This window comes from Phocoena phocoena, chromosome 8 (genome assembly GCF_963924675.1).
Source record: "Phocoena phocoena chromosome 8, mPhoPho1.1, whole genome shotgun sequence".
Classification (NCBI taxonomy): domain Eukaryota; kingdom Metazoa; phylum Chordata; class Mammalia; order Artiodactyla; family Phocoenidae; genus Phocoena; species Phocoena phocoena.
This window is the reverse complement of record NC_089226.1, coordinates 52,177,532-52,187,333: the sequence shown is the minus strand read 5'-3', so window position 1 is coordinate 52,187,333 and position 9,802 is coordinate 52,177,532.

Below are 9,802 nucleotides of genomic sequence, written 5' to 3'. Positions count from 1 at the left end.
TGGCTTCCCAGGCTCTCCTGCGTTCACAGTGAACTCTGAGCTCCTTTCCATGACCACCAGTATGAGCTTGCTCGTCATCTAACCTCACTTTAGGCCATTCTCTTCCTTGCTCATCATGCTCCCATGACATAAGCTTTCCTTCAAAGGAAATTAGCTTCTCAGCTCTTTCCTGACTCAGGCCCCACATACGGTGTGAGGACACAGAGGCAGCTGACCCACAGAATCCTGGGGCGAAACACACCTGGGGTATTCAGGAGACAGTGAGGCACAGACCCCATGCAGAAATTCTGGAGAGCTCTGCTCTGGAATTCTACTGAGGCTTCTTTAGATCCCAAATGTGGGGTCACTGAGGAATACAAAAGCAGACCGTTTAGGAGTAACTATGGGACAATAGCATTTCATCGCAATTTTGTTTGAAAATCATGGTGCAAGGACCTAGAGAAGAAAACTAACATTATTTAGTACTTGATGTGTGATGTCTTCTTAACTTACATACGAGTTACATTAGAAGAAAATAGATTGGATGAGATAAAAAATAACTTGTCCAAAGATGCACAGTTTCTAACTGCTAAGTTGGTCTTTAAATACAAGTTTATTAGGTTCAACTACATATGATATTTCTGCTCTAAAAGGGTGACTTGTTGCTATATTACCAGGATTGCTCAGCTAGGGCTATTGTTATATCCTTACTAAGGAAAAGATTGGTTCAAGACACAGGAAGGGTGTTAAACATGAAGGAAGAGCTAGCTGGCCCTGTGTCTGGGGAATACAACTCTGATGGTAGGAGACAGAAGAGTCTTGAGGAAATGGTTTTAGATAGCACATTATTTGTTAAATAAAATTATGGGAAAAACAGTGCTTGAATCAAATTGTGTATTTCCACTTGCTTTAACTTATTATACATTAACAAAAGACATTTAATAAAAGCTTTACCTAGCTTCAACTCTACTATTTCAACCGTTGAAAACAAACAGTACAACTTAATTATATCTTAAAGACTTGTCATCCAAAGGTGCTTTACAGTGGATTTTCTAGGGTATTATGCTAAGGAGATCTACTCCCTGAGATAAGTATGTGGATAAAACGTTCTGAAAACCAATGTGAAATAGACAATGCCTGGGCTTTGGAATCAAAGTTCTGGGTCAAGTCTTGTCTCATACATTTGCTGAGCAATCTTAGAACATTTAAGAATCTATTTCTTATTTTACTCATCTGCAAAACGGGTGAAATTCTAATATCTATTTTCAGGGCTACTAGTAAAATAAAAATAAATAATATATGTAAATAGTTTCTATCAGATGTTGAAATCCAGCGTGTCTAAGCAAGGTATGCTTATTGCTGTTTTTTTTTTTTATTTTGGAAGTAATTAATTCATTACCTACATTAATTCTAACTATGCTTCGTATTGCTCTGCAAGAATAGGATCACTATTGTTTATTGATAATAGTCTTTAAAAAGTATAGAAAACAACATAGTAATAATTAAAAACAAAACCATGCTCACAAAAACTGTCACCTGATCGCATCAATACTCTCTGATCATTCAATCCCTTTTAGTAGAAAATGATATGGTTCAAAATGCAAAAACCTTCCATTTTATATATTTATTATAAAAAAAATCTCTTTTGCTTCATTCTTTTCTTTTAGAACTACCTCAAATTCCCATTATCTTCATAATGCATTTGAAAATGTGAAACCTTTCTTCATATGCTATCTGATTTTTAAGATTTTATAAAATTGCATTTCTCACTTATGCCCACATCAACTGCTTGCTTGAATGAATGATTTTTTTTTTCCTTTTTGTTCTCTTTTTTTTAGAGGGGGTAAACTTTTGAGTCCAAGAACAACTAGTAAAAGGCAAACTGGGATTTTCCCAGTCTACCATTTTGTCTCCAAAACTGAATTTGGTGATGCCCGGTAACAACAAGGGCTTATGCTATAGAGCAAATATATATTTATAGTGTTATGGATTGGTTTGTGTCAGGGATAGCAAGTATCTAGAACAGGAGCCATCATTCCCCACCTCTTGCACACAGAAAAGGCATTGCTGATCAACTGTGAATCTCTCTCTGAGCCTACTTTTTAACTTTTCGATGCAGAGCTTGGATCATAAATTGGTCATAACTAGTTACAAAATGAAATGTATCTTCTCACATAGGCTTATGGATATAATAACTTATACTAGATGAAAAGAGAAAGAATTCTACATGTATGATGCATTTATTCTGAAGCAAATGGACCCTTAGACCGATGATAAGAGAGAGAAGAGCCAAAGTTATCAGTATAGAACACTGGCAGTATTTAACCATAGAGCTTAATTTTGTATAAGGCCCTGGTGGTGGCTTTAGAATGCATGCCTAGACCCCCTGCATCCCAGCCAGCCCTTCTCTCTTTGATATGTCTATATGATTGTGTACACCTAGAGTGAATGTGCTACTTAAGTATATAACATGAGCAAAAAAAAAAAAAAAAAATGGTTTTATGATTCTGGAGATAGTTCCACCAAAGGAGTGACCTGTCACTAAAATCGTTATTGGCTCTAGCTATTAATTAATCCATTCCATACAATATCACATTTTCTCTTAACATTGTAGTGTGAAACACTGAAGAAAAGAAAAAAAAAAAAGACAATAACTGTATAAAGCTAATGTTTATTCTTTGCCGTGGTTTCCAGGGACACCATGGAGTCCACAATTACCTGGATATAAGATTCTCATAGCAAAGAGCTATGAGCAAGTTTATATTCATCCCAGTGTTAGGAGATACTTTATGGAGAGGAAAGGGGCAACCCAAACCTGATTGAGAAAGGAGGTGAGGAAAAATATTCAATAAGAACTAGAAAACTTACAAGTATAGATGACACATTTTCCATTTCATGTCCTGGATATCTCCCTGTTCTCTTTTTTTTTTTTTTTTTTTCACATTCTGGGGCCATCTTACTGCTACATTTGCACCTAGACTACCCCAGAATCTAGAACAATCCTACACAGAATAGGTTATATGTGCAAAGCATTAGTTGGGTTGGGATAGTTCAACATCAGATCTAACATTTTATTAAATCTTTTTAACCCACATGTTAAGAGACTCAGTTTATAACTGGTTCTTTTTTCTCTTAATAAGCTATCCAGCTCCCCAGTTTCTCCAACACTGGTACTAAATCAGTCTGTGACCAAATTCCTACTGTGATATTATGCCCTGATTTTGGTAACGGCTCACCTGCTCCTAAGTCCTAATCATTGACCTAATAATCATTTATTAACTATCTACTATATTGCCAGAATAATTATTAGGCATTTTAATACAAGGGCATGGAAATACCCATGGTGGTTATGATCCAGATGGGAGAAATATGTGTTTACAATCCAGGTTTAAACAGAGTGTGTTCTCTGGGAACATAGAGAAGGAAGCAGCTTAGGCTGGCCCGGAAAGTCAGGAATGACTTTTCAGGCTAGAGAAACGTGGGTTGTGCCTTTAAAGGAGGACATAGTTTGATGTGTCTTACAGGGAAAACAGAGTAAACACAGCATGTACTAACGCAGTGGGAAACAAAGGTGAGCCTGGAGTACAGGCTGTTTCTGACACTGGGATGGGATGATAGCATGGCCATAACAAGAGATCTCTCTAGGGAGATGGGCTAGGGCCAGATTGGGAAGGGTCTTTAATGCCATGCCCAAGTTTGGTGTTAAAACTGAGGTTGGTGACTCCAAACAAGCCGTACATCAGGATTACCTGGGAAATATATTCAATACAGATTCCCGATCTCACCACAGGCACTGGGTCAGTATTCCTGAGGTGTACTCAGTAGCTCTCTAGTGATACTGATTTGCAGCTGGGTCTCAGACCCACTGGGGCAGGTAAAGTTGCATTCATAACATAGTTCTGACAAGGCAAAGAGTTTGGCTTTATTCTTATCAGTTCCCTTCAGGGAATGACATTCTGACCCTGAATGTCAGCCCCAAAGACAATGAAGTGCTCTCCATGATAGATGCTTTCCAAAGCCACAGAGGTGTTCAGGAAACGAATGGAGGGCATCCAATACTCCTGAAATCCAGTCTGTATTTTTACCTTTTCTTTTTTCCCTTTGCCTTGAGTCACTGATATGAGCAAAACATGACCTGCCAATGAGGGATGTCATCAAATTATTTTAATGTGTATAGGGAAATGTTTATCCCAGAGATAAGAAGGATCAGAAATGGGTACCATACAATCCCTCCCTTCATAGTATATTTCTCTTCATAATATCATTATCTTATTGCCTTTTTTTTTGAGGGCACAATGCTTTCTTACAACTTCTATATACCACTATCCAGCGTGGAGCCCAACCCATTATTGATGCTGAGGAAATGCTTATTGATTAAATGAATAAATTAGGTCCAATAATTGCAGTCACTTATCATGCTGTTTAATATTTAGTTTTCCATGACTTCCTGTCTACCTCATCCCCACCCAGACTGTGAGATCCTCAAAGGATATGTGTCATACTTTTCTGTAACCCTAGTATCTAGCCCAGAATCTAGGATGGAGTAGGTGATTAGTACATACATGTTGAATGAAGTAATGAAATAGTGCAAAGAGCTTTTTCATTAATGCTTAAATTCAGTCAAATCAAGTTATAGCTTCTTTTGTGCTCATTTCTTCCCTCCTCAGTTTAAAGAGAAGGTGTGTAGAAACAAGATTTGAACCACTGAAAGACTTCTTTTCTCATGACCTTTCCTTACACTGAGAAGTTGAGTTTCAAAGCTAGGCTTGTCCCATAAGATTCCTGAAAAGGTCTAGGTGGGGCCCCAAGTGACCGTGTGGATGTCTTCACAGAGAGATGTCTGGGGCAAGCAGAGGCAGGGAGTGACACACAAGTCATTAGAAATACAGAACTCCTCGGGGCTAACGCAGGCCAACTCATCTCCATCACCTTCAGGATAGATTATTTCAAGTAGAGTTGACAGCCTCAGCCATCTGTGAAGAAGTCGGTCATGCCTAACTTCTCTGACCTTTTAAAGTGCCAGGTAGTCCTTTGACCGCATCTGTCAAACTTTGGCAGCATCCTGATTCAGGATGAGCCAATGGCTCCTCTCAATGAACCTAACTGCATCTATGTAATGACAGCCTCATCTATTCAAATACCATACCCCAGCTTCAGAGGACATTTTTCATAATTGTACAGAGACTGAAAAAGTGTTATTAGGGTGGTTGGGTGAAATTGTGAAGGAGGAATCAATGAAGAATAGTTAGGGAGACCTAGTTAAAAGAACATAGTGTAGGAGAACACTTTTCTGTCTAGAGTGCAGAATTATATTCACATTAAGGTGGATGTCTTATATCGTAAGTTTGTATGTCTTATAAACATACATATGTTACGTTTTATGTCTTATATTGTATGTCAAACAGTTTGTGTCTGAGATATGCTATATATCCTTTCATTCATTCATTCATACATATGTACATGAAATATTAATTGAGTATCTTGAAGGTACAATGAATGTGAGAGCAAGACACATCTCTAGAATTTAGATTATTATATCCCAATCCGTAATTGAGCAAAGAACTGGTCACTGTTAGTAACTAAGGTAGTGTGGGATGGCAGAGGACAGTCAACTAATGCGTCATGATGTAGTCAGGGTTGAGTCAGGATTCAGAGAATGCTGCATAGAGGAAATGGTCTTTTTCCAAAACATGAATAAAGAGTAGAAATTTTACAGCTAAACAAATATTTCAGGCAAAGGAATCGTTACGTAGAAAAGTCTAGAGATGTGAGAGCCCAGAGCCTTCTTTAAGCTGAAAATAGTTCAACATTGCTAGAGCAACAGGTGGAAGGGGATATATGTGGGGGGAGAGGGAGAGAAAGGTAAGGGAGGATGGAAAGTAGGGAGGTAGGATGGGGCCAGATTGTGACAGGACCCACGCATCATGTTAGAGAGCATGGGCTTTATCCTGAGAGCACTTGGAAGCAATTGAAGGGCTTTAGCCACCTGAGTGATGCGATCATATTTGAGCTTTAGAGAGACTTTCCTGACCGTGGAGGACAGGTGACAAACAAGAGGGTTAGAGACAAGTTTCTGTGGTCCAAGTGAGAGATAGTGGCAGATGAGGGTGGGGACAGAGGAGATGGACAGAATTAGCATATCTGACTTATATCGATGCAGTAGAGAAGCTAGGACTGAATGATTGGGTATTAGAGGGCAGATGAGAGAAAACAAGGATGGTTCCGGGGATATTGGCTTGATCTGCCCTTGTCTTAAGAAGATTGGTTGGGTCAGCACAGTACATGTCCCACTCACTCTTAGGTAAGGTCTCCATGTTCTTAGTGGATATGAATCAGAAGTTAGTGTTCAAAGCATACTCGAAGTATACCTACATATTAATTTAAAAATTTTTAACATGTCAAGATGAGAGGTGGGGAAGGATGTCAATTTCATAATTAATTATTTTATCAACTCTAAAAAGTCCCAAGAAGAAAATGTACTTTAGGTATTATTTAGGAATTAATTATATTGGTCAAGGAGACATTTAATCTATGTGAACAAAACTTATTTTTGCAAAACATCATAATCCTGGATGAACAGGTGAGAGATATACCTCTCTTTTAGGGAGATAAGTCTTAAAAGAATCTATTCTTCTTGAGATGTGTTTTATTTTATAGGAGATCAGCATGCTTAGGATACCAAAGTGGGATAAGAAACACAAATGGTAGCCTTCATAATTTTACTAAGTTGTTTTATTTTATTTTTCTTTTCTTTTTTCTTTCTAGCATAGAAATGGCCAATGTAAACATCAAACTTATTCTAGTTAAAATTGAGGGATGATTTTTTTAAAAGATTAAAGTAATATTACCAAGCTATGAGTTCAACACTGACACTCATCACCTGTGCTTTTATGCAACGTCACTTTCATTGCCAGATGTTCTTTCTTTTTGGAAACGTGAGTACTACATACTGTAGTGTGCATTGGATGAAACAAAATATATGAAGACACTTTTAAATATAATCACAATTTATAATATTCTTATTATCTGTTGTGAATAGAGGTCAGAATCAGTACATTTGAGAGGCAAAGAGAGTAAGCCAGAATTTGTGTGTGAACACAGAGGAATTTAGGTAAGAAGCACAGTATTTACTTTCTTTTCCAGCTGAGGAAGACTACATACTGCCTACAAGGTCCTGAGTACACCAAGGTCATCAGCTTGGAAAGAACAGCAGTAAGAAATTTTAGAAAGCATCTGTTTTTTTGTGCAGAGTGTTTCACTGTAAAAAACAAAACAAACAACAGTACGAGCTATCTTAAGAAAAGCTTTTTTGAATGTGTTTAATGTCTCCTAAATTTCCTGCATATAAATGTTGAATACTTCCAAAGTGTCAATCAATCTTGTTTTTCAGTTAACGTAGAAAAAAATGATAATGAACTTGCATTTAGTCAACGCCTTACACAGATTGAGAATAATTAGACTTAGAAAAGAACTATTAGGATATCCAATTTCATCTCTCTGCCCCAAGAGGACTATTTCTCCTGAGAGTCCCTTATTGCTGTGTCCTGACTAGTTTTAAAAGTCTCCAGGAAAGAAATATTTACTATATTCTTGGAGGGCTATTTAATTACAGGCTTAAGGAACACCTGTCTAGGAAACAGGAAGAATGGATTTGGTTCCTGATTTTGTCATTTATTATTTTGTGACCTTGAGCTAGGAACCTAGGCTATCTAAGCCTCACTTTAAAAAGGGATGTCAAACGTATGTCACAGGACTGTGGTGAGAAGGAAGAGAGAAAACACGTGTAAAATTACAGATACACAGCTTAGAATATTACAGTCACCTGATAAGGACAATTTCTCTCCTTGACGACCCTCTCTACCAGCAGCTTCCTCATGTGCTCCTCCCATACTCCCTCCTTCCACCAACACTTTCCCCGAGGCAAGTACACTTTCTGAATTTGTGGGAGAGGGTGTCGCTGCTTTTCTTTCTTCTAGGGCTTCATGTGCATTAGCTCCCCAGGGCTACCACAAGATGCCACAAACTGGCTGGCTGAAAACAACAGATATGTATCTTCTCACTGTTCTAGAGGGCTAGAAACCTGGAATGAAAATGTTCAGGGCCAGGCCCCCTCTGAAAATTCTAGGCAAGAATCCTTTTGTGCCTTTACCTAGTTTCTAGGGGCTCCTAGCAATTCTTAGCGTTCTTCATCTGGTAGCTGGTTGGCTCCTATCTCTCTCTCCATCTTCACATGGCCTTTATCCCCATGTATCTCTATATGTACTCCTTCCTTCTTACAAGGACAACAGACATTTGATTTGGGGATCATTAGAATCCAAAATGACTTAACTAATTACATCTGCAAAGATCCTATTTCTAAATAAGGCCCCATTAAGCGTTTCCAGTTGGATATGCATTGTGGGGGGATGCTATTCAACCCACTGTCCCACTTATCATGTGTATCCCCAGCCAACTTCCCAACAGAGCAGCTCCTTCTACTTAAGACACACTGCAGATTCCAATAAGTCATCCCCCTGATGGTGTTGACCTGGTCAATAATTAAATTTTCTCTTTTTACTCAGCTCTCAGGGTTTTCATTCTTTTCATCAAAGAAAATTATTTTCACTCTGACCCAGCTGTACTTATGTTTCTTGAAGGTCATGCATGCCAGGAGAGAGAATAAAGATGAGAGATTTTTATTATAAGATGGAAAGGAGGGTCTGAGGCTGTGAGCCATCCACATGTGCTGAGTTCCTCTGCACCATTCTATAACCTTTGCAGCGAGAACAATTAACGTCAGTCTTTGTTCTACAGTGTGGTTCTACTAAGTGACTTAAGCAAGTCAATTAATTTCTCCCACCTTTGCCCCTCCCTTTTTGTATGTAAATCAGGGGAAATAGCAAGTTTCTGGCCTATTATTCAGGGTTGTTGAGAGGGCAGTATGACATGACATATGAGAAAGTAATTTTGAAAGGTTAAGTGATGTATGTGTTTGAATTATTTTGAAGAGTATTATTGTTTCCTCCCTAGATTGTAAATGACTTGAGAATGAGCACCATGTCTCTCTCAGGCTTCTTCTTCCTTTTTTAACCCTCTCTGCAGAGCATTTTACTAATGCCTATAATAAAGCTTTACCAATTTGGGAGCTCATTTTTTGTGAAATGGAATTGGATTACTACTTTCCTAAATTCGGTGTTTTAAATAACTGTTAACACATATGGATAGGAATATTTTTTTCCACAAGCTTTAGAATTCTTTTCTAGTTGTTAACCCATTTTCTTATTTATTTTTTGAATTTCTTTTTATACATGCTAAATGTCCTTTTATCCTTTTCCAACATGAATAGTCAAAGTCGTTATTTATTTGCAATGTTGAAAACTGCCCTAAATAAATTGATTTCTGTTAAGTTTCTTATATTTCTTTGAGAAAACTTTTGTGTATAAGAAAAATGTAAGGAATAACTACTGTGTATAAAGCTCTTGCTATGTAATGATGGACATAAAATACTCCACTGGTCTTGTTTCTGCCATCCTCCCAATCTTAAAGAAAAGTTACAATAGTATTTCAATCCATTCATTTGGTGGGGGTCACAAGGTCATAAGCCAATACAAATAAAAACACAGAAAGGTAATGTAAAAACCAGAAAAAAGAAAAAATGCTGATTTTCTCATTGTTTCTTAGCATGAAATATTGTGATAGCCTTCATACTTTTCAACATTTAATTCATTTGGATGAATATATTCATGAGCATGTGATTTTGTTATTCTCAAATGAGTCACTCAAGGTGACATGGTAATTTATTTTAGACAACACGACAAAACAACCTCACTTTGGCTGTTATTGT